Source organism: Schistocerca cancellata, chromosome 2 (assembly GCF_023864275.1).
Source record: "Schistocerca cancellata isolate TAMUIC-IGC-003103 chromosome 2, iqSchCanc2.1, whole genome shotgun sequence".
In the NCBI taxonomy this organism is placed as follows: Eukaryota; Metazoa; Arthropoda; class Insecta; order Orthoptera; family Acrididae; genus Schistocerca; species Schistocerca cancellata.
Window position 1 is genome coordinate 5,069,917 of NC_064627.1, and position 22,795 is coordinate 5,092,711.

General features: G+C 54.9%; 12 non-coding genes and 12 pseudogenes across 12 annotated transcripts; all 24 read right to left on the reverse strand.

The window, feature by feature from the left end:
- Positions 1–89: 89 nt before the first annotated feature.
- On the reverse strand, positions 90–208 carry LOC126163921 (5S ribosomal RNA). The gene has a single exon (XR_007535341.1). It is a non-coding gene; the product is annotated as a 5S ribosomal RNA (ribosomal RNA).
- An 854-nt stretch (positions 209–1,062) lies between these two features.
- LOC126164095 (5S ribosomal RNA) lies at positions 1,063–1,182 on the reverse strand (annotated as a pseudogene).
- An 852-nt stretch (positions 1,183–2,034) lies between these two features.
- On the reverse strand, positions 2,035–2,153 carry LOC126163923 (5S ribosomal RNA). Its single transcript, XR_007535343.1, has one exon. It is a non-coding gene; the product is annotated as a 5S ribosomal RNA (ribosomal RNA).
- An 854-nt stretch (positions 2,154–3,007) lies between these two features.
- On the reverse strand, positions 3,008–3,127 carry LOC126164067 (5S ribosomal RNA; annotated as a pseudogene).
- Positions 3,128–3,979: 852 nt separating this feature from the next.
- On the reverse strand, positions 3,980–4,099 carry LOC126163986 (5S ribosomal RNA; annotated as a pseudogene).
- An 856-nt stretch (positions 4,100–4,955) lies between these two features.
- Positions 4,956–5,074, reverse strand: LOC126163924 (5S ribosomal RNA). Its single transcript, XR_007535344.1, has one exon. It is a non-coding gene; the product is annotated as a 5S ribosomal RNA (ribosomal RNA).
- An 853-nt stretch (positions 5,075–5,927) lies between these two features.
- LOC126164068 (5S ribosomal RNA) lies at positions 5,928–6,047 on the reverse strand (annotated as a pseudogene).
- Positions 6,048–6,911: 864 nt separating this feature from the next.
- On the reverse strand, positions 6,912–7,030 carry LOC126163896 (5S ribosomal RNA). Its single transcript, XR_007535318.1, has one exon. It is a non-coding gene; the product is annotated as a 5S ribosomal RNA (ribosomal RNA).
- Positions 7,031–7,885: 855 nt separating this feature from the next.
- Positions 7,886–8,004, reverse strand: LOC126163925 (5S ribosomal RNA). The gene has a single exon (XR_007535345.1). It is a non-coding gene; the product is annotated as a 5S ribosomal RNA (ribosomal RNA).
- An 852-nt stretch (positions 8,005–8,856) lies between these two features.
- Positions 8,857–8,976, reverse strand: LOC126163987 (5S ribosomal RNA; annotated as a pseudogene).
- Positions 8,977–9,832: 856 nt separating this feature from the next.
- LOC126163926 (5S ribosomal RNA) lies at positions 9,833–9,951 on the reverse strand. The gene has a single exon (XR_007535346.1). It is a non-coding gene; the product is annotated as a 5S ribosomal RNA (ribosomal RNA).
- An 855-nt stretch (positions 9,952–10,806) lies between these two features.
- LOC126163927 (5S ribosomal RNA) lies at positions 10,807–10,925 on the reverse strand. Its single transcript, XR_007535347.1, has one exon. It is a non-coding gene; the product is annotated as a 5S ribosomal RNA (ribosomal RNA).
- Positions 10,926–11,777: 852 nt separating this feature from the next.
- On the reverse strand, positions 11,778–11,897 carry LOC126163988 (5S ribosomal RNA; annotated as a pseudogene).
- An 856-nt stretch (positions 11,898–12,753) lies between these two features.
- On the reverse strand, positions 12,754–12,872 carry LOC126163928 (5S ribosomal RNA). Its single transcript, XR_007535348.1, has one exon. It is a non-coding gene; the product is annotated as a 5S ribosomal RNA (ribosomal RNA).
- An 853-nt stretch (positions 12,873–13,725) lies between these two features.
- Positions 13,726–13,845, reverse strand: LOC126164069 (5S ribosomal RNA; annotated as a pseudogene).
- Positions 13,846–14,702: 857 nt separating this feature from the next.
- Positions 14,703–14,821, reverse strand: LOC126163897 (5S ribosomal RNA). Its single transcript, XR_007535319.1, has one exon. It is a non-coding gene; the product is annotated as a 5S ribosomal RNA (ribosomal RNA).
- Positions 14,822–15,674: 853 nt separating this feature from the next.
- Positions 15,675–15,794, reverse strand: LOC126163989 (5S ribosomal RNA; annotated as a pseudogene).
- Positions 15,795–16,557: 763 nt separating this feature from the next.
- Positions 16,558–16,676, reverse strand: LOC126163929 (5S ribosomal RNA). Its single transcript, XR_007535349.1, has one exon. It is a non-coding gene; the product is annotated as a 5S ribosomal RNA (ribosomal RNA).
- Positions 16,677–17,437: 761 nt separating this feature from the next.
- On the reverse strand, positions 17,438–17,557 carry LOC126164070 (5S ribosomal RNA; annotated as a pseudogene).
- An 862-nt stretch (positions 17,558–18,419) lies between these two features.
- Positions 18,420–18,539, reverse strand: LOC126163991 (5S ribosomal RNA; annotated as a pseudogene).
- Positions 18,540–19,393: 854 nt separating this feature from the next.
- On the reverse strand, positions 19,394–19,512 carry LOC126163930 (5S ribosomal RNA). The gene has a single exon (XR_007535350.1). It is a non-coding gene; the product is annotated as a 5S ribosomal RNA (ribosomal RNA).
- A 761-nt stretch (positions 19,513–20,273) lies between these two features.
- Positions 20,274–20,393, reverse strand: LOC126164071 (5S ribosomal RNA; annotated as a pseudogene).
- An 892-nt stretch (positions 20,394–21,285) lies between these two features.
- Positions 21,286–21,405, reverse strand: LOC126163992 (5S ribosomal RNA; annotated as a pseudogene).
- Positions 21,406–22,259: 854 nt separating this feature from the next.
- Positions 22,260–22,378, reverse strand: LOC126163931 (5S ribosomal RNA). The gene has a single exon (XR_007535351.1). It is a non-coding gene; the product is annotated as a 5S ribosomal RNA (ribosomal RNA).
- Between the last annotated feature and the right edge of the window lie 417 nt (positions 22,379–22,795).

Sequence of the window (22,795 nt, forward strand, 5' to 3'; positions counted from 1 at the left end):
AAACGGTTTAAGGAAGCATCTTTGTCACAACAGAAAGGTAGTTTGAAAATTGGGCTGGCGACATAACAAAAAAAAAAAAACAGGAAGGGAGCCAACAGCACCCGGGTTTCCCAGGCGGTCACCCATCCAAGTACTAGCAGGGCCCGATGATGCTTAACTTCGGTGATCGGACGAGAACCGGTGTATTCATCATGGTATCGCCGTTGGCGCTCATCTAATGTAGGAGCACGGCAGAATTCGCGTTCGGCTTTTCTCCCAACACACAAAATGTTAGTTTTCGGCCGCATTTGACGAAAGCGCTTCCTTCCGCAACCGCCAGTTCCTCGAGGACGGCGCGGGGAGGCGCGCCCGGCGTCCCAGCAGAGTGACGGCCGAATTGGCGGGCGCACCGCCGCGTGTGTGAGACGCACTGCTGCTCGTTGCACCCCCTGTCATTCGCTGGGCGCGTTCAGCCTTCGACACTAGCGGAGGACGCATCTTGTCCCTGGTGTTCAGCGGAGGGCCTGTGCGGGGTGTGGCAGTGTCGTGCTGGAGGGCCCACTGGTAGCGATGTGGGCTTCCTCGCCTCGCCTCGCCTCGCCTCGCCGCGCCTCACACCAGGTGTCTGCGTAGTTTGCAGTGCATTCGCACCATTCCTATCCCTGTCCCTGTCCCCGTCCCGACTTGTCCCGACTTTGCTCGACTGCCGCTCGCTGCCGCTCGGGTCGTGGTCCATATGACAGCGCAAGCACGAAAAACGTCTGCGGGACGAGACGAGACGAGACGAGACGAGACGACTAAGGAATAAATTCGTGGTTACAAATCAAATTTGGAACTCTACATTCCTACACAACAATAGGCGGTGACGTATTTCAGAAATCACCTGCCGATTCGTACTGTTTTGTCGTTTTCAAAGTCTTCTTGGCAAACTTGGTTAGCACATTCTCCCTCAAACTGAGTTAATTACTGCATTTTCGTACCATTACAGTAGTTTAAAAGGCTTAAGGAAGCATCTTTGTCACAACAGAAACGTAGTTTGAAAATTGGGCTGGCAACATAACAAAAAAAAAAAAACGGGAAGGGAGCCAACAGCACCCGGGTTGACCCAGGCGGTCACCCATCCAAGCACTAGCCGGGCATGATGATGCTTAACTTCGGTGGTCGGACGAGAACCGGTGTATTCATCATGGTATCGCCGTTGGCGCTCATCTAATGTAGGAGCACGGCAGAATTCGCGTTCGGCTTTTCTCCCAACACACAAAATGTTAGTTTTCGGCCGCATTTGACGAAAGCGCTTCCTTCCGCAACCGCCAGTTCCTCGAGGACGGCGCGGGGAGGCGCGCCCGGCGTCCCAGCAGAGTGACGGCCGAATTGGCGGGCGCACCGCCGCGTGTGTGAGACGCACTGCTGCTCGTTGCACCCCCTGTCATTCGCTGGGCGCGTTCAGCCTTCGACACTAGCGGAGGACGCATCTTGTCCCTGGTGTTCAGCGGAGGGCCTGTGCGGGGTGTGGCAGTGTCGTGCTGGAGGGCCCACTGGTAGCGATGTGGGCTTCCTCGCCTCGCCTCGCCTCGCCTCGCCGCGCCTCACACCAGGTGTCTGCGTAGTTTGCAGTGCATTCGCACCATTCCTATCCCTGTCCCTGTCCCCGTCCCGACTTGTCCCGACTTTGCTCGACTGCCGCTCGCTGCCGCTCGGGTCGTGGTCCATATGACAGCGCAAGCACGAAAAACGTCTGCGGGACGAGACGAGACGAGACGAGACGAGACGACTAAGGAATAAATTCGTGGTTACAAATCAAATTTGGAACTCTACATTCCTACACAACAATAGGCGGTGACGTATTTCAGAAATCACCTGCCAATTCGTACTGTTTTGTCGTTTTCAAAGTCTTCTTGGCAAACTTGGTTAGCACATTCTCCCTCAAACTGAGTTAATTACTGCATTTTCGTACCATTACAGTAGTTTAAAAGGCTTAAGTAAGCATCTTTGTCACAACAGAAACGTAGTTTGAAAATTGGGCTGGCAACATAACAAAAAAAAAAACGGGAAGGGAGCCAACAGCACCCGGGTTTCCCAGGCGGTCACCCATCCAAGTACTAGCAGGGCCCGATGATGCTTAACTTCGGTGATCGGACGAGAACCGGTGTATTCATCATGGTATCGCCGTTGGCGCTCATCTAATGTAGGAGCACGGCAGAATTCGCGTTCGGCTTTTCTCCCAACACACAAAATGTTAGTTTTCGGCCGCATTTGACGAAAGCGCTTCCTTCCGCAACCGCCAGTTCCTCGAGGACGGCGCGGGGAGGCGCGCCCGGCGTCCCAGCAGAGTGACGGCCGAATTGGCGGGCGCACCGCCGCGTGTGTGAGACGCACTGCTGCTCGTTGCACCCCCTGTCATTCGCTGGGCGCGTTCAGCCTTCGACACTAGCGGAGGACGCATCTTGTCCCTGGTGTTCAGCGGAGGGCCTGTGCGGGGTGTGGCAGTGTCGTGCTGGAGGGCCCACTGGTAGCGATGTGGGCTTCCTCGCCTCGCCTCGCCTCGCCTCGCCGCGCCTCACACCAGGTGTCTGCGTAGTTTGCAGTGCATTCGCACCATTCCTATCCCTGTCCCTGTCCCCGTCCCGACTTGTCCCGACTTTGCTCGACTGCCGCTCGCTGCCGCTCGGGTCGTGGTCCATATGACAGCGCAAGCACGAAAAACGTCTGCGGGACGAGACGAGACGAGACGAGACGAGACGACTAAGGAATAAATTCGTGGTTACAAATCAAATTTGGAACTCTACATTCCTACACAACAATAGGCGGTGACGTATTTCAGAAATCACCTGCCGATTCGTACTGTTTTGTCGTTTTCAAAGTCTTCTTGGCAAACTTGGTTAGCACATTCTCCCTCAAACTGAGTTAATTACTGCATTTTCGTACCATTACAGTAGTTTAAAAGGCTTAAGGAAGCATCTTTGTCACAACAGAAACGTAGTTTGAAAATTGGGCTGGCAACATAACAAAAAAAAAAAAACGGGAAGGGAGCCAACAGCACCCGGGTTGACCCAGGCGGTCACCCATCCAAGTACTAGCCGGGCATGATGATGCTTAACTTCGGTGGTCGGACGAGAACCGGTGTATTCATCATGGTATCGCCGTTGGCGCTCATCTAATGTAGGAGCACGGCAGAATTCGCGTTCGGCTTTTCTCCCAACACACAAAATGTTAGTTTTCGGCCGCATTTGACGAAAGCGCTTCCTTCCGCAACCGCCAGTTCCTCGAGGACGGCGCGGGGAGGCGCGCCCGGCGTCCCAGCAGAGTGACGGCCGAATTGGCGGGCGCACCGCCGCGTGTGTGAGACGCACTGCTGCTCGTTGCACCCCCTGTCATTCGCTGGGCGCGTTCAGCCTTCGACACTAGCGGAGGACGCATCTTGTCCCTGGTGTTCAGCGGAGGGCCTGTGCGGGGTGTGGCAGTGTCGTGCTGGAGGGCCCACTGGTAGCGATGTGGGCTTCCTCGCCTCGCCTCGCCTCGCCTCGCCGCGCCTCACACCAGGTGTCTGCGTAGTTTGCAGTGCATTCGCACCATTCCTATCCCTGTCCCTGTCCCCGTCCCGACTTGTCCCGACTTTGCTCGACTGCCGCTCGCTGCCGCTCGGGTCGTGGTCCATATGACAGCGCAAGCACGAAAAACGTCTGCGGGACGAGACGAGACGAGACGAGACGAGACGACTAAGGAATAAATTCGTGGTTACAAATCAAATTTGGAACTCTACATTCCTACACAACAATAGGCGGTGACGTATTTCAGAAATCACCTGCCAATTCGTACTGTTTTGTCGTTTTCAAAGTCTTCTTGGCAAACTTGGTTAGCACATTCTCCCTCAAACTGAGTTAATTACTGCATTTTCGTACCATTACAGTAGTTTAAAAGGCTTAAGTAAGCATCTTTGTCACAACAGAAACGTAGTTTGAAAATTGGGCTGGCAACATAACAAAAAAAAAAACGGGAAGGGAGCCAACAGCACCCGGGTTGACCCAGGCGGTCACCCATCCAAGTACTAGCCGGGCATGATGATGCTTAACTTCGGTGATCGGACGAGAACCGGTGTATTCATCATGGTATCGCCGTTGGCGCTCATCTAATGTAGGAGCACGGCAGAATTCGCGTTCGGCTTTTCTCCCAACACACAAAATGTTAGTTTTCGGCCGCATTTGACGAAAGCGCTTCCTTCCGCAACCGCCAGTTCCTCGAGGACGGCGCGGGGAGGCGCGCCCGGCGTCCCAGCAGAGTGACGGCCGAATTGGCGGGCGCACCGCCGCGTGTGTGAGACGCACTGCTGCTCGTTGCACCCCCTGTCATTCGCTGGGCGCGTTCAGCCTTCGACACTAGCGGAGGACGCATCTTGTCCCTGGTGTTCAGCGGAGGGCCTGTGCGGGGTGTGGCAGTGTCGTGCTGGAGGGCCCACTGGTAGCGATGTGGGCTTCCTCGCCTCGCCTCGCCTCGCCTCGCCGCGCCTCACACCAGGTGTCTGCGTAGTTTGCAGTGCATTCGCACCATTCCTATCCCTGTCCCTGTCCCCGTCCCGACTTGTCCCGACTTTGCTCGACTGCCGCTCGCTGCCGCTCGGGTCGTGGTCCATATGACAGCGCAAGCACGAAAAACGTCTGCGGGACGAGACGAGACGAGACGAGACGAGACGACTAAGGAATAAATTCGTGGTTACAAATCAAATTTGGAACTCTACATTCCTACACAACAATAGGCGGTGACGTATTTCAGAAATCACCTGCCGATTCGTACTGTTTTGTCGTTTTCAAAGTCTTCTTGGCAAACTTGGTTAGCACATTCTCCCTCAAACTGAGTTAATTACTGCATTTTCGTACCATTACAGTAGTTTAAACGGTTTAAGGAAGCATCTTTGTCACAACAGAAAGGTAGTTTGAAAATTGGGCTGGCGACATAACAAAAAAAAAAAAAAACAGGAAGGGAGCCAACAGCACCCGGGTTTCCCAGGCGGTCACCCATCCAAGTACTAGCAGGGCCCGATGATGCTTAACTTCGGTGATCGGACGAGAACCGGTGTATTCATCATGGTATCGCCGTTGGCGCTCATCTAATGTAGGAGCACGGCAGAATTCGCGTTCGGCTTTTCTCCCAACACACAAAATGTTAGTTTTCGGCCGCATTTGACGAAAGCGCTTCCTTCCGCAACCGCCAGTTCCTCGAGGACGGCGCGGGGAGGCGCGCCCGGCGTCCCAGCAGAGTGACGGCCGAATTGGCGGGCGCACCGCCGCGTGTGTGAGACGCACTGCTGCTCGTTGCACCCCCTGTCATTCGCTGGGCGCGTTCAGCCTTCGACACTAGCGGAGGACGCATCTTGTCCCTGGTGTTCAGCGGAGGGCCTGTGCGGGGTGTGGCAGTGTCGTGCTGGAGGGCCCACTGGTAGCGATGTGGGCTTCCTCGCCTCGCCTCGCCTCGCCTCGCCGCGCCTCACACCAGGTGTCTGCGTAGTTTGCAGTGCATTCGCACCATTCCTATCCCTGTCCCTGTCCCCGTCCCGACTTGTCCCGACTTTGCTCGACTGCCGCTCGCTGCCGCTCGGGTCGTGGTCCATATGACAGCGCAAGCACGAAAAACGTCTGCGGGACGAGACGAGACGAGACGAGACGAGACGACTAAGGAATAAATTCGTGGTTACAAATCAAATTTGGAACTCTACATTCCTACACAACAATAGGCGGTGACGTATTTCAGAAATCACCTGCCGATTCGTACTGTTTTGTCGTTTTCAAAGTCTTCTTGGCAAACTTGGTTAGCACATTCTCCCTCAAACTGAGTTAATTACTGCATTTTCGTACCATTACAGTAGTTTAAAAGGCTTAAGGAAGCATCTTTGTCACAACAGAAACGTAGTTTGAAAATTGGGCTGGCAACATAACAAAAAAAAAAAACGGGAAGGGAGCCAACAGCACCCGGGTTGACCCAGGCGGTCACCCATCCAAGTACTAGCCGGGCATGATGATGCTTAACTTCGGTGGTCGGACGAGAACCGGTGTATTCATCATGGTATCGCCGTTGGCGCTCATCTTATGTAGGAGCACGGCAGAATTCGCGTTCGGCTTTTCTCCCAACACACAAAATGTTAGTTTTCGGCCGCATTTGACGAAAGCGCTTCCTTCCGCAACCGCCAGTTCCTCGAGGACGGCGCGGGGAGGCGCGCCCGGCGTCCCAGCAGAGTGACGGCCGAATTGGCGGGCGCACCGCCGCGTGTGTGAGACGCACTGCTGCTCGTTGCACCCCCTGTCATTCGCTGGGCGCGTTCAGCCTTCGACACTAGCGGAGGACGCATCTTGTCCCTGGTGTTCAGCGGAGGGCCTGTGCGGGGTGTGGCAGTGTCGTGCTGGAGGGCCCACTGGTAGCGATGTGGGCTTCCTCGCCTCGCCTCGCCTCGCCTCGCCGCGCCGCACACCAGGTGTCTGCGTAGTTTGCAGTGCATTCGCACCATTCCTATCCCTGTCCCTGTCCCCGTCCCGACTTGTCCCGACTTTGCTCGACTGCCGCTCGCTGCCGCTCGCTGCCGCTCGGGTCGTGGTCCATATGACAGCGCAAGCACGAAAAACGTCTGCGGGACGAGACGAGACGAGACGAGACGAGACGACTAAGGAATAAATTCGTGGTTACAAATCAAATTTGGAACTCTACATTCCTACACAACAATAGGCGGTGACGTATTTCAGAAATCACCTGCCGATTCGTACTGTTTTGTCGTTTTCAAAGTCTTCTTGGCAAACTTGGTTAGCACATTCTCCCTCAAACTGAGTTAATTACTGCATTTTCGTACCATTACAGTAGTTTAAACGGTTTAAGGAAGCATCTTTGTCACAACAGAAAGGTAGTTTGATAATTGGGCTGGCGACATAACAAAAAAAAAAAAACAGGAAGGGAGCCAACAGCACCCGGGTTTCCCAGGCGGTCACCCATCCAAGTACTAGCAGGGCCCGATGATGCTTAACTTCGGTGATCGGACGAGAACCGGTGTATTCATCATGGTATGGCCGTTGGCGCTCATCTAATGTAGGAGCACGGCAGAATTCGCGTTCGGCTTTTCTCCCAACACACAAAATGTTAGTTTTCGGCCGCATTTGACGAAAGCGCTTCCTTCCGCAACCGCCAGTTCCTCGAGGACGGCGCGGGGAGGCGCGCCCGGCGTCCCAGCAGAGTGACGGCCGAATTGGCGGGCGCACCGCCGCGTGTGTGAGACGCACTGCTGCTCGTTGCACCCCCTGTCATTCGCTGGGCGCGTTCAGCCTTCGACACTAGCGGAGGACGCATCTTGTCCCTGGTGTTCAGCGGAGGGCCTGTGCGGGGTGTGGCAGTGTCGTGCTGGAGGGCCCACTGGTAGCGATGTGGGCTTCCTCGCCTCGCCTCGCCTCGCCTCGCCGCGCCTCACACCAGGTGTCTGCGTAGTTTGCAGTGCATTCGCACCATTCCTATCCCTGTCCCTGTCCCCGTCCCGACTTGTCCCGACTTTGCTCGACTGCCGCTCGCTGCCGCTCGGGTCGTGGTCCATATGACAGCGCAAGCACGAAAAACGTCTGCGGGACGAGACGAGACGAGACGAGACGAGACGACTAAGGAATAAATTCGTGGTTACAAATCAAATTTGGAACTCTACATTCCTACACAACAACAGGCGGTGACGTATTTCAGAAATCACCTGCCGATTCGTACTGTTTTGTCGTTTTCAAAGTCTTCTTGGCAAACTTGGTTAGCACATTCTCCCTCAAACTGAGTTAATTACTGCATTTTCGTACCATTACAGTAGTTTAAACGGTTTAAGGAAGCATCTTTGTCACAACAGAAAGGTAGTTTGAAAATTGGGCTGGCGACATAACAAAAAAAAAAAAAACAGGAAGGGAGCCAACAGCACCCGGGTTTCCCAGGCGGTCACCCATCCAAGTACTAGCAGGGCCCGATGATGCTTAACTTCGGTGATCGGACGAGAACCGGTGTATTCATCATGGTATCGCCGTTGGCGCTCATCTAATGTAGGAGCACGGCAGAATTCGCGTTCGGCTTTTCTCCCAACACACAAAATGTTAGTTTTCGGCCGCATTTGACGAAAGCGCTTCCTTCCGCAACCGCCAGTTCCTCGAGGACGGCGCGGGGAGGCGCGCCCGGCGTCCCAGCAGAGTGACGGCCGAATTGGCGGGCGCACCGCCGCGTGTGTGAGACGCACTGCTGCTCGTTGCACCCCCTGTCATTCGCTGGGCGCGTTCAGCCTTCGACACTAGCGGAGGACGCATCTTGTCCCTGGTGTTCAGCGGAGGGCCTGTGCGGGGTGTGGCAGTGTCGTGCTGGAGGGCCCACTGGTAGCGATGTGGGCTTCCTCGCCTCGCCTCGCCTCGCCTCGCCGCGCCTCACACCAGGTGTCTGCGTAGTTTGCAGTGCATTCGCACCATTCCTATCCCTGTCCCTGTCCCCGTCCCGACTTGTCCCGACTTTGCTCGACTGCCGCTCGCTGCCGCTCGGGTCGTGGTCCATATGACAGCGCAAGCACGAAAAACGTCTGCGGGACGAGACGAGACGAGACGAGACGAGACGACTAAGGAATAAATTCGTGGTTACAAATCAAATTTGGAACTCTACATTCCTACACAACAATAGGCGGTGACGTATTTCAGAAATCACCTGCCAATTCGTACTGTTTTGTCGTTTTCAAAGTCTTCTTGGCAAACTTGGTTAGCACATTCTCCCTCAAACTGAGTTAATTACTGCATTTTCGTACCATTACAGTAGTTTAAAAGGCTTAAGTAAGCATCTTTGTCACAACAGAAACGTAGTTTGAAAATTGGGCTGGCAACATAACAAAAAAAAAAACGGGAAGGGAGCCAACAGCACCCGGGTTGACCCAGGCGGTCACCCATCCAAGTACTAGCCGGGCATGATGATGCTTAACTTCGGTGATCGGACGAGAACCGGTGTATTCATCATGGTATCGCCGTTGGCGCTCATCTAATGTAGGAGCACGGCAGAATTCGCGTTCGGCTTTTCTCCCAACACACAAAATGTTAGTTTTCGGCCGCATTTGACGAAAGCGCTTCCTTCCGCAACCGCCAGTTCCTCGAGGACGGCGCGGGGAGGCGCGCCCGGCGTCCCAGCAGAGTGACGGCCGAATTGGCGGGCGCACCGCCGCGTGTGTGAGACGCACTGCTGCTCGTTGCACCCCCTGTCATTCGCTGGGCGCGTTCAGCCTTCGACACTAGCGGAGGACGCATCTTGTCCCTGGTGTTCAGCGGAGGGCCTGTGCGGGGTGTGGCAGTGTCGTGCTGGAGGGCCCACTGGTAGCGATGTGGGCTTCCTCGCCTCGCCTCGCCTCGCCTCGCCGCGCCTCACACCAGGTGTCTGCGTAGTTTGCAGTGCATTCGCACCATTCCTATCCCTGTCCCTGTCCCCGTCCCGACTTGTCCCGACTTTGCTCGACTGCCGCTCGCTGCCGCTCGGGTCGTGGTCCATATGACAGCGCAAGCACGAAAAACGTCTGCGGGACGAGACGAGACGAGACGAGACGAGACGACTAAGGAATAAATTCGTGGTTACAAATCAAATTTGGAACTCTACATTCCTACACAACAATAGGCGGTGACGTATTTCAGAAATCACCTGCCGATTCGTACTGTTTTGTCGTTTTCAAAGTCTTCTTGGCAAACTTGGTTAGCACATTCTCCCTCAAACTGAGTTAATTACTGCATTTTCGTACCATTACAGTAGTTTAAACGGTTTAAGGAAGCATCTTTGTCACAACAGAAAGGTAGTTTGAAAATTGGGCTGGCGACATAACAAAAAAAAAAAAAAACAGGAAGGGAGCCAACAGCACCCGGGTTTCCCAGGCGGTCACCCATCCAAGTACTAGCAGGGCCCGATGATGCTTAACTTCGGTGATCGGACGAGAACCGGTGTATTCATCATGGTATCGCCGTTGGCGCTCATCTAATGTAGGAGCACGGCAGAATTCGCGTTCGGCTTTTCTCCCAACACACAAAATGTTAGTTTTCGGCCGCATTTGACGAAAGCGCTTCCTTCCGCAACCGCCAGTTCCTCGAGGACGGCGCGGGGAGGCGCGCCCGGCGTCCCAGCAGAGTGACGGCCGAATTGGCGGGCGCACCGCCGCGTGTGTGAGACGCACTGCTGCTCGTTGCACCCCCTGTCATTCGCTGGGCGCGTTCAGCCTTCGACACTAGCGGAGGACGCATCTTGTCCCTGGTGTTCAGCGGAGGGCCTGTGCGGGGTGTGGCAGTGTCGTGCTGGAGGGCCCACTGGTAGCGATGTGGGCTTCCTCGCCTCGCCTCGCCTCGCCTCGCCGCGCCTCACACCAGGTGTCTGCGTAGTTTGCAGTGCATTCGCACCATTCCTATCCCTGTCCCTGTCCCCGTCCCGACTTGTCCCGACTTTGCTCGACTGCCGCTCGCTGCCGCTCGGGTCGTGGTCCATATGACAGCGCAAGCACGAAAAACGTCTGCGGGACGAGACGAGACGAGACGAGACGAGACGACTAAGGAATAAATTCGTGGTTACAAATCAAATTTGGAACTCTACATTCCTACACAACAACAGGCGGTGACGTATTTCAGAAATCACCTGCCGATTCGTACTGTTTTGTCGTTTTCAAAGTCTTCTTGGCAAACTTGGTTAGCACATTCTCCCTCAAACTGAGTTAATTACTGCATTTTCGTACCATTACAGTAGTTTAAACGGTTTAAGGAAGCATCTTTGTCACAACAGAAAGGTAGTTTGAAAATTGGGCTGGCGACATAACAAAAAAAAAAAAAACAGGAAGGGAGCCAACAGCACCCGGGTTTCCCAGGCGGTCACCCATCCAAGTACTAGCAGGGCCCGATGATGCTTAACTTCGGTGATCGGACGAGAACCGGTGTATTCATCATGGTATCGCCGTTGGCGCTCATCTAATGTAGGAGCACGGCAGAATTCGCGTTCGGCTTTTCTCCCAACACACAAAATGTTAGTTTTCGGCCGCATTTGACGAAAGCGCTTCCTTCCGCAACCGCCAGTTCCTCGAGGACGGCGCGGGGAGGCGCGCCCGGCGTCCCAGCAGAGTGACGGCCGAATTGGCGGGCGCACCGCCGCGTGTGTGAGACGCACTGCTGCTCGTTGCACCCCCTGTCATTCGCTGGGCGCGTTCAGCCTTCGACACTAGCGGAGGACGCATCTTGTCCCTGGTGTTCAGCGGAGGGCCTGTGCGGGGTGTGGCAGTGTCGTGCTGGAGGGCCCACTGGTAGCGATGTGGGCTTCCTCGCCTCGCCTCGCCTCGCCTCGCCGCGCCTCACACCAGGTGTCTGCGTAGTTTGCAGTGCATTCGCACCATTCCTATCCCTGTCCCTGTCCCCGTCCCGACTTGTCCCGACTTTGCTCGACTGCCGCTCGCTGCCGCTCGGGTCGTGGTCCATATGACAGCGCAAGCACGAAAAACGTCTGCGGGACGAGACGAGACGAGACGAGACGAGACGACTAAGGAATAAATTCGTGGTTACAAATCAAATTTGGAACTCTACATTCCTACACAACAATAGGCGGTGACGTATTTCAGAAATCACCTGCCAATTCGTACTGTTTTGTCGTTTTCAAAGTCTTCTTGGCAAACTTGGTTAGCACATTCTCCCTCAAACTGAGTTAATTACTGCATTTTCGTACCATTACAGTAGTTTAAAAGGCTTAAGTAAGCATCTTTGTCACAACAGAAACGTAGTTTGAAAATTGGGCTGGCAACATAACAAAAAAAAAAACGGGAAGGGAGCCAACAGCACCCGGGTTGACCCAGGCGGTCACCCATCCAAGTACTAGCCGGGCATGATGATGCTTAACTTCGGTGATCGGACGAGAACCGGTGTATTCATCATGGTATCGCCGTTGGCGCTCATCTAATGTAGGAGCACGGCAGAATTCGCGTTCGGCTTTTCTCCCAACACACAAAATGTTAGTTTTCGGCCGCATTTGACGAAAGCGCTTCCTTCCGCAACCGCCAGTTCCTCGAGGACGGCGCGGGGAGGCGCGCCCGGCGTCCCAGCAGAGTGACGGCCGAATTGGCGGGCGCACCGCCGCGTGTGTGAGACGCACTGCTGCTCGTTGCACCCCCTGTCATTCGCTGGGCGCGTTCAGCCTTCGACACTAGCGGAGGACGCATCTTGTCCCTGGTGTTCAGCGGAGGGCCTGTGCGGGGTGTGGCAGTGTCGTGCTGGAGGGCCCACTGGTAGCGATGTGGGCTTCCTCGCCTCGCCTCGCCTCGCCTCGCCGCGCCTCACACCAGGTGTCTGCGTAGTTTGCAGTGCATTCGCACCATTCCTATCCCTGTCCCTGTCCCCGTCCCGACTTGTCCCGACTTTGCTCGACTGCCGCTCGCTGCCGCTCGGGTCGTGGTCCATATGACAGCGCAAGCACGAAAAACGTCTGCGGGACGAGACGAGACGAGACGAGACGAGACGACTAAGGAATAAATTCGTGGTTACAAATCAAATTTGGAACTCTACATTCCTACACAACAATAGGCGGTGACGTATTTCAGAAATCACCTGCCGATTCGTACTGTTTTGTCGTTTTCAAAGTCTTCTTGGCAAACTTGGTTAGCACATTCTCCCTCAAACTGAGTTAATTACTGCATTTTCGTACCATTACAGTAGTTTAAACGGTTTAAGGAAGCATCTTTGTCACAACAGAAAGGTAGTTTGAAAATTGGGCTGGCGACATAACAAAAAAAAAAAAAAACAGGAAGGGAGCCAACAGCACCCGGGTTTCCCAGGCGGTCACCCATCCAAGTACTAGCAGGGCCCGATGATGCTTAACTTCGGTGATCGGACGAGAACCGGTGTATTCATCATGGTATCGCCGTTGGCGCTCATCTAATGTAGGAGCACGGCAGAATTCGCGTTCGGCTTTTCTCCCAACACACAAAATGTTAGTTTTCGGCCGCATTTGACGAAAGCGCTTCCTTCCGCAACCGCCAGTTCCTCGAGGACGGCGCGGGGAGGCGCGCCCGGCGTCCCAGCAGAGTGACGGCCGAATTGGCGGGCGCACCGCCGCGTGTGTGAGACGCACTGCTGCTCGTTGCACCCCCTGTCATTCGCTGGGCGCGTTCAGCCTTCGACACTAGCGGAGGACGCATCTTGTCCCTGGTGTTCAGCGGAGGGCCTGTGCGGGGTGTGGCAGTGTCGTGCTGGAGGGCCCACTGGTAGCGATGTGGGCTTCCTCGCCTCGCCTCGCCTCGCCTCGCCGCGCCTCACACCAGGTGTCTGCGTAGTTTGCAGTGCATTCGCACCATTCCTATCCCTGTCCCTGTCCCCGTCCCGACTTGTCCCGACTTTGCTCGACTGCCGCTCGCTGCCGCTCGGGTCGTGGTCCATATGACAGCGCAAGCACGAAAAACGTCTGCGGGACGAGACGAGACGAGACGAGACGAGACGACTAAGGAATAAATTCGTGGTTACAAATCAAATTTGGAACTCTACATTCCTACACAACAATAGGCGGTGACGTATTTCAGAAATCACCTGCCGATTCGTACTGTTTTGTCGTTTTCAAAGTCTTCTTGGCAAACTTGGTTAGCACATTCTCCCTCAAACTGAGTTAATTACTGCATTTTCGTACCATTACAGTAGTTTAAAAGGCTTAAGGAAGCATCTTTGTCACAACAGAAACGTAGTTTGAAAATTGGGCTGGCAACATAAAAAAAAAAAAAAACGGGAAGGGAGCCAACAGCACCCGGGTTGACCCAGGCGGTCACCCATCCAAGTACTAGCCGGGCATGATGATGCTTAACTTCGGTGGTCGGACGAGAACCGGTGTATTCATCATGGTATCGCCGTTGGCGCTCATCTAATGTAGGAGCACGGCAGAATTCGCGTTCGGCTTTTCTCCCAACACACAAAATGTTAGTTTTCGGCCGCATTTGACGAAAGCGCTTCCTTCCGCAACCGCCAGTTCCTCGAGGACGGCGCGGGGAGGCGCGCCCGGCGTCCCAGCAGAGTGACGGCCGAATTGGCGGGCGCACCGCCGCGTGTGTGAGACGCACTGCTGCTCGTTGCACCCCCTGTCATTCGCTGGGCGCGTTCAGCCTTCGACACTAGCGGAGGACGCATCTTGTCCCTGGTGTTCAGCGGAGGGCCTGTGCGGGGTGTGGCAGTGTCGTGCTGGAGGGCCCACTGGTAGCGATGTGGGCTTCCTCGCCTCGCCTCGCCTCGCCTCGCCGCGCCTCACACCAGGTGTCTGCGTAGTTTGCAGTGCATTCGCACCATTCCTATCCCTGTCCCTGTCCCCGTCCCGACTTGTCCCGACTTTGCTCGACTGCCGCTCGCTGCCGCTCGGGTCGTGGTCCATATGACAGCGCAAGCACGAAAAACGTCTGCGGGACGAGACGAGACGAGACGAGACGAGACGACTAAGGAATAAATTCGTGGTTACAAATCAAATTTGGAACTCTACATTCCTACACAACAATAGGCGGTGACGTATTTCAGAAATCACCTGCCAATTCGTACTGTTTTGTCGTTTTCAAAGTCTTCTTGGCAAACTTGGTTAGCACATTCTCCCTCAAACTGAGTTAATTACTGCATTATCGTACCATTACAGTAGTTTAAACGGTTTAAGGAAGCATCTTTGTCACAACAGAAAGGTAGTTTGAAAATTGGGCTGGCGACATAACAAAAAAAAAAAAAAAACAGGAAGGGAGCCAACAGCACCCGGGTTTCCCAGGCGGTCACCCATCCAAGTACTAGCAGGGCCCGATGATGCTTAACTTCGGTGATCGGACGAGAACCGGTGTATTCATCATGGTATGGCCGTTGGCGCTCATCAAATGTAGGAGCACGGCAGAATTCGCGTTCGGCTTTTCTCCCAACACACAAAATGTTAGTTTTCGGCCGCATTTGACGAAAGCGCTTCCTTCCGCAACCGCCAGTTCCTCGAGGACGGCGCGGGGAGGCGCGCCCGGCGTCCCAGCAGAGTGACGGCCGAATTGGCGGGCGCACCGCCGCGTGTGTGAGACGCACTGCTGCTCGTTGCACCCCCTGTCATTCGCTGGGCGCGTTCAGCCTTCGACACTAGCGGAGGACGCATCTTGTCCCTGGTGTTCAGCGGAGGGCCTGTGCGGGGTGTGGCAGTGTCGTGCTGGAGGGCCCACTGGTAGCGATGTGGGCTTCCTCGCCTCGCCTCGCCTCGCCTCGCCGCGCCTCACACCAGGTGTCTGCGTAGTTTGCAGTGCATTCGCACCATTCCTATCCCTGTCCCTGTCCCCGTCCCGACTTGTCCCGACTTTGCTCGACTGCCGCTCGCTGCCGCTCGGGTCGTGGTCCATATGACAGCGCAAGCACGAAAAACGTCTGCGGGACGAGACGAGACGAGACGAGACGAGACGACTAAGGAATAAATTCGTGGTTACAAATCAAATTTGGAACTCTACATTCCTACACAACAATAGGCGGTGACGTATTTCAGAAATCACCTGCCAATTCGTACTGTTTTGTCGTTTTCAAAGTCTTCTTGGCAAACTTGGTTAGCACATTCTCCCTCAAACTGAGTTAATTACTGCATTTTCGTACCATTACAGTAGTTTAAAAGGCTTAAGTAAGCATCTTTGTCACAACAGAAACGTAGTTTGAAAATTGGGCTGGCAACATAACAAAAAAAAAAAACGGGAAGGGAGCCAACAGCACCCGGGTTGACCCAGGCGGTCACCCATCCAAGTACTAGCCGGGCATGATGATGCTTAACTTCGGTGATCGGACGAGAACCGGTGTATTCATCATGGTATCGCCGTTGGCGCTCATCTAATGTAGGAGCACGGCAGAATTCGCGTTCGGCTTTTCTCCCAACACACAAAATGTTAGTTTTCGGCCGCATTTGACGAAAGCGCTTCCTTCCGCAACCGCCAGTTCCTCGAGGACGGCGCGGGGAGGCGCGCCCGGCGTCCCAGCAGAGTGACGGCCGAATTGGCGGGCGCACCGCCGCGTGTGTGAGACGCACTGCTGCTCGTTGCACCCCCTGTCATTCGCTGGGCGCGTTCAGCCTTCGACACTAGCGGAGGACGCATCTTGTCCCTGGTGTTCAGCGGAGGGCCTGTGCGGGGTGTGGCAGTGTCGTGCTGGAGGGCCCACTGGTAGCGATGTGGGCTTCCTCGCCTCGCCTCGCCTCGCCTCGCCGCGCCTCACACCAGGTGCCGCTCGGGTCGTGGTCCATATGACAGCGCAAGCACGAAAAACGTCTGCGGGACGAGACGAGACGAGACGAGACGAGACGACTAAGGAATAAATTCGTGGTTACAAATCAAATTTGGAACTCTACATTCCTACACAACAATAGGCGGTGACGTATTTCAGAAATCACCTGCCGATTCGTACTGTTTTGTCGTTTTCAAAGTCTTCTTGGCAAACTTGGTTAGCACATTCTCCCTCAAACTGAGTTAATTACTGCATTATCGTACCATTACAGTAGTTTAAACGGTTTAAGGAAGCATCTTTGTCACAACAGAAAGGTAGTTTGAAAATTGGGCTGGCGACATAACAAAAAAAAAAAAAACAGGAAGGGAGCCAACAGCACCCGGGTTTCCCAGGCGGTCACCCATCCAAGTACTAGCAGGGCCCGATGATGCTTAACTTCGGTGATCGGACGAGAACCGGTGTATTCATCATGGTATCGCCGTTGGCGCTCATCTAATGTAGGAGCACGGCAGAATTCGCGTTCGGCTTTTCTCCCAACACACAAAATGTTAGTTTTCGGCCGCATTTGACGAAAGCGCTTCCTTCCGCAACCGCCAGTTCCTCGAGGACGGCGCGGGGAGGCGCGCCCGGCGTCCCAGCAGAGTGACGGCCGAATTGGCGGGCGCACCGCCGCGTGTGTGAGACGCACTGCTGCTCGTTGCACCCCCTGTCATTCGCTGGGCGCGTTCAGCCTTCGACACTAGCGGAGGACGCATCTTGTCCCTGGTGTTCAGCGGAGGGCCTGTGCGGGGTGTGGCAGTGTCGTGCTGGAGGGCCCACTGGTAGCGATGTGGGCTTCCTCGCCTCGCCTCGCCTCGCCTCGCCGCGCCTCACACCAGGTGCCGCTCGGGTCGTGGTCCATATGACAGCGCAAGCACGAAAAACGTCTGCGGGACGAGACGAGACGAGACGAGACGAGACGACTAAGGAATAAATTCGTGGTTACAAATCAAATTTGGAACTCTACATTCCTACACAACAATAGGCGGTGACGTATTTCAGAAATCACCTGCCGATTCGTACTGTTTTGTCGTTTTCAAAGTCTTCTTGGCAAACTTGGTTAGCACATTCTCCCTCAAACTGAGTTAATTACTGCATTTTCGTACCATTACAGTAGTTTAAAAGGCTTAAGGAAGCATCTTTGTCACAACAGAAACGTAGTTTGAAAATTGGGCTGGCAACATAACAAAAAAAAAAAACGGGAAGGGAGCCAACAGCACCCGGGTTGACCCAGGCGGTCACCCATCCAAGTACTAGCCGGGCATGATGATGCTTAACTTCGGTGGTCGGACGAGAACCGGTGTATTCATCATGGTATCGCCGTTGGCGCTCATCTAATGTAGGAGCACGGCAGAATTCGCGTTCGGCTTTTCTCCCAACACACAAAATGTTAGTTTTCGGCCGCATTTGACGAAAGCGCTTCCTTCCGCAACCGCCAGTTCCTCGAGGACGGCGCGGGGAGGCGCGCCCGGCGTCCCAGCAGAGTGACGGCCGAATTGGCGGGCGCACCGCCGCGTGTGTGAGACGCACTGCTGCTCGTTGCACCCCCTGTCATTCGCTGGGCGCGTTCAGCCTTCGACACTAGCGGAGGACGCATCTTGTCCCTGGTGTTCAGCGGAGGGCCTGTGCGGGGTGTGGCAGTGTCGTGCTGGAGGGCCCACTGGTAGCGATGTGGGCTTCCTCGCCTCGCCTCGCCTCGCCTCGCCGCGCCTCACACCAGGTGTCTGCGTAGTTTGCAGTGCATTCGCACCATTCCTATCCCTGTCCCTGTCCCCGTCCCGACTTGTCCCGACTTGTCCCGACTTTGCTCGACTGCCGCTCGCTGCCGCTCGGGTCGTGGTCCATATGACAGCGCAAGCACGAAAAACGTCTGCGGGACGAGACGAGACGAGACGAGACGAGACGACTAAGGAATAAATTCGTGGTTACAAATCAAATTTGGAACTCTACATTCCTACACAACAATAGGCGGTGACGTATTTCAGAAATCACCTGCCAATTCGTACTGTTTTGTCGTTTTCAAAGTCTTCTTGGCAAACTTGGTTAGCACATTCTCCCTCAAACTGAGTTAATTACTGCATTTTCGTACCATTACAGTAGTTTAAAAGGCTTAAGTAAGCATCTTTGTCACAACAGAAACGTAGTTTGAAAATTGGGCTGGCAACATAACAAAAAAAAAAACGGGAAGGGAGCCAACAGCACCCGGGTTGACCCAGGCGGTCACCCATCCAAGTACTAGCCGGGCATGATGATGCTTAACTTCGGTGATCGGACGAGAACCGGTGTATTCATCATGGTATCGCCGTTGGCGCTCATCTAATGTAGGAGCACGGCAGAATTCGCGTTCGGCTTTTCTCCCAACACACAAAATGTTAGTTTTCGGCCGCATTTGACGAAAGCGCTTCCTTCCGCAACCGCCAGTTCCTCGAGGACGGCGCGGGGAGGCGCGCCCGGCGTCCCAGCAGAGTGACGGCCGAATTGGCGGGCGCACCGCCGCGTGTGTGAGACGCACTGCTGCTCGTTGCACCCCCTGACATTCGCTGGGCGCGTTCAGCCTTCGACACTAGCGGAGGACGCATCTTGTCCCTGGTGTTCAGCGGAGGGCCTGTGCGGGGTGTGGCAGTGTCGTGCTGGAGGGCCCACTGGTAGCGATGTGGGCTTCCTCGCCTCGCCTCGCCTCGCCTCGCCGCGCCTCACACCAGGTGTCTGCGTAGTTTGCAGTGCATTCGCACCATTCCTATCCCTGTCCCTGTCCCCGTCCCGACTTGTCCCGACTTTGCTCGACTGCCGCTCGCTGCCGCTCGGGTCGTGGTCCATATGACAGCGCAAGCACGAAAAACGTCTGCGGGACGAGACGAGACGAGACGAGACGAGACGACTAAGGAATAAATTCATGGTTACAAATCAAATTTGGAACTCTACATTCCTACACAACAATAGGCGGTGACGTATTTCAGAAATCACCTGCCGATTCGTACTGTTTTGTCGTTTTCAAAGTCTTCTTGGCAAACTTGGTTAGCACATTCTCCCTCAAACTGAGTTAATTACTGCATTATCGTACCATTACAGTAGTTTAAACGGTTTAAGGAAGCATCTTTGTCACAACAGAAAGGTAGTTTGAAAATTGGGCTGGCGACATAACAAAAAAAAAAAAACAGGAAGGGAGCCAACAGCACCCGGGTTTCCCAGGCGGTCACCCATCCAAGTACTAGCAGGGCCCGATGATGCTTAACTTCGGTGATCGGACGAGAACCGGTGTATTCATCATGGTATCGCCGTTGGCGCTCATCTAATGTAGGAGCACGGCAGAATTCGCGTTCGGCTTTTCTCCCAACACACAAAATGTTAGTTTTCGGCCGCATTTGACGAAAGCGCTTCCTTCCGCAACCGCCAGTTCCTCGAGGACGGCGCGGGGAGGCGCGCCCGGCGTCCCAGCAGAGTGACGGCCGAATTGGCGGGCGCACCGCCGCGTGTGTGAGACGCACTGCTGCTCGTTGCACCCCCTGTCATTCGCTGGGCGCGTTCAGCCTTCGACACTAGCGGAGGACGCATCTTGTCCCTGGTGTTCAGCGGAGGGCCTGTGCGGGGTGTGGCAGTGTCGTGCTGGAGGGCCCACTGGTAGCGATGTGGGCTTCCTCGCCTCGCCTCGCCTCGCCTCGCCGCGCCTCACACCAGGTGCCGCTCGGGTCGTGGTCCATATGACAGCGCAAGCACGAAAAACGTCTGCGGGACGAGACGAGACGAGACGAGACGAGACGACTAAGGAATAAATTCGTGGTTACAAATCAAATTTGGAACTCTACATTCCTACACAACAATAGGCGGTGACGTATTTCAGAAATCACCTGCCGATTCGTACTGTTTTGTCGTTTTCAAAGTCTTCTTGGCAAACTTGGTTAGCACATTCTCCCTCAAACTGAGTTAATTACTGCATTTTCGTACCATTACAGTAGTTTAAAAGGCTTAAGGAAGCATCTTTGTCACAACAGAAACGTAGTTTGAAAATTGGGCTGGCAACATAACAAAAAAAAAAAACGGGAAGGGAGCCAACAGCACCCGGGTTGACCCAGGCGGTCACCCATCCAAGTACTAGCCGGGCATGATGATGCTTAACTTCGGTGGTCGGACGAGAACCGGTGTATTCATCATGGTATCGCCGTTGGCGCTCATCTAATGTAGGAGCACGGCAGAATTCGCGTTCGGCTTTTCTCCCAACACACAAAATGTTAGTTTTCGGCCGCATTTGACGAAAGCGCTTCCTTCCGCAACCGCCAGTTCCTCGAGGACGGCGCGGGGAGGCGCGCCCGGCGTCCCAGCAGAGTGACGGCCGAATTGGCGGGCGCACCGCCGCGTGTGTGAGACGCACTGCTGCTCGTTGCACCCCCTGTCATTCGCTGGGCGCGTTCAGCCTTCGACACTAGCGGAGGACGCATCTTGTCCCTGGTGTTCAGCGGAGGGCCTGTGCGGGGTGTGGCAGTGTCGTGCTGGAGGGCCCACTGGTAGCGATGTGGGCTTCCTCGCCTCGCCTCGCCTCGCCTCGCCGCGCCTCACACCAGGTGTCTGCGTAGTTTGCAGTGCATTCGCACCATTCCTATCCCTGTCCCTGTCCCCGTCCCGACTTGTCCCGACTTGTCCCGACTTGTCCCGACTTGTCCCGACTTGTCCCGACTTGTCCCGACTGCCACTCGCTGCCGCTCGGGTCGTGGTCCATATGACAGCGCAAGCACGAAAAACGTCTGCGGGACGAGACGAGATGAGACGAGACGAGACGACTAAGGAATAAATTCGTGGTTACAAATCAAATTTGGAACTCTACATTCCTACACAACAATAGGCGGTGACGTATTTCAGAAATCACCTGCCAATTCGTACTGTTTTGTCGTTTTCAAAGTCTTCTTGGCAAACTTGGTTAGCACATTCTCCCTCAAACTGAGTTAATTACTGCATTTTCGTACCATTACAGTAGTTTAAAAGGCTTAAGTAAGCATCTTTGTCACAACAGAAACGTAGTTTGAAAATTGGGCTGGCAACATAACAAAAAAAAAAACGGGAAGGGAGCCAACAGCACCCGGGTTGACCCAGGCGGTCACCCATCCAAGTACTAGCCGGGCATGATGATGCTTAACTTCGGTGATCGGACGAGAACCGGTGTATTCATCATGGTATCGCCGTTGGCGCTCATCTAATGTAGGAGCACGGCAGAATTCGCGTTCGGCTTTTCTCCCAACACACAAAATGTTAGTTTTCGGCCGCATTTGACGAAAGCGCTTCCTTCCGCAACCGCCAGTTCCTCGAGGACGGCGCGGGGAGGCGCGCCCGGCGTCCCAGCAGAGTGACGGCCGAATTGGCGGGCGCACCGCCGCGTGTGTGAGACGCACTGCTGCTCGTTGCACCCCCTGTCATTCGCTGGGCGCGTTCAGCCTTCGACACTAGCGGAGGACGCATCTTGTCCCTGGTGTTCAGCGGAGGGCCTGTGCGGGGTGTGGCAGTGTCGTGCTGGAGGGCCCACTGGTAGCGATGTGGGCTTCCTCGCCTCGCCTCGCCTCGCCTCGCCGCGCCTCACACCAGGTGTCTGCGTAGTTTGCAGTGCATTCGCACCATTCCTATCCCTGTCCCTGTCCCCGTCCCGACTTGTCCCGACTTTGCTCGACTGCCGCTCGCTGCCGCTCGGGTCGTGGTCCATATGACAGCGCAAGCACGAAAAACGTCTGCGGGACGAGACGAGACGAGACGAGACGAGACGACTAAGGAATAAATTCGTGGTTACAAATCAAATTTGGAACTCTACATTCCTACACAACAATAGGCGGTGACGTATTTCAGAAATCACCTGCCGATTCGTACTGTTTTGTCGTTTTCAAAGTCTTCTTGGCAAACTTGGTTAGCACATTCTCCCTCAAACTGAGTTAATTACTGCATTTTCGTACCATTACAGTAGTTTAAACGGTTTAAGGAAGCATCTTTGTCACAACAGAAAGGTAGTTTGAAAATTGGGCTGGCGACATAACAAAAAAAAAAAAACAGGAAGGGAGCCAACAGCACCCGGGTTTCCCAGGCGGTCACCCATCCAAGTACTAGCAGGGCCCGATGATGCTTAACTTCGGTGATCGGACGAGAACCGGTGTATTCATCATGGTATCGCCGTTGGCGCTCATCTAATGTAGGAGCACGGCAGAATTCGCGTTCGGCTTTTCTCCCAACACACAAAATGTTAGTTTTCGGCCGCATTTGACGAAAGCGCTTCCTTCCGCAACCGCCAGTTCCTCGAGGACGGCGCGGGGAGGCGCGCCCGGCGTCCCAGCAGAGTGACGGCCGAATTGGCGGGCGCACCGCCGCGTGTGTGAGACGCACTGCTGCTCGTTGCACCCCCTGTCATTCGCTGGGCGCGTTCAGCCTTCGACACTAGCGGAGGACGCATCTTGTCCCTGGTGTTCAGCGGAGGGCCTGTGCGGGGTGTGGCAGTGTCGTGCTGGAGGGCCCACTGGTAGCGATGTGGGCTTCCTCGCCTCGCCTCGCCTCGCCTCGCCGCGCCTCACACCAGGTGTCTGCGTAGTTTGCAATGCATT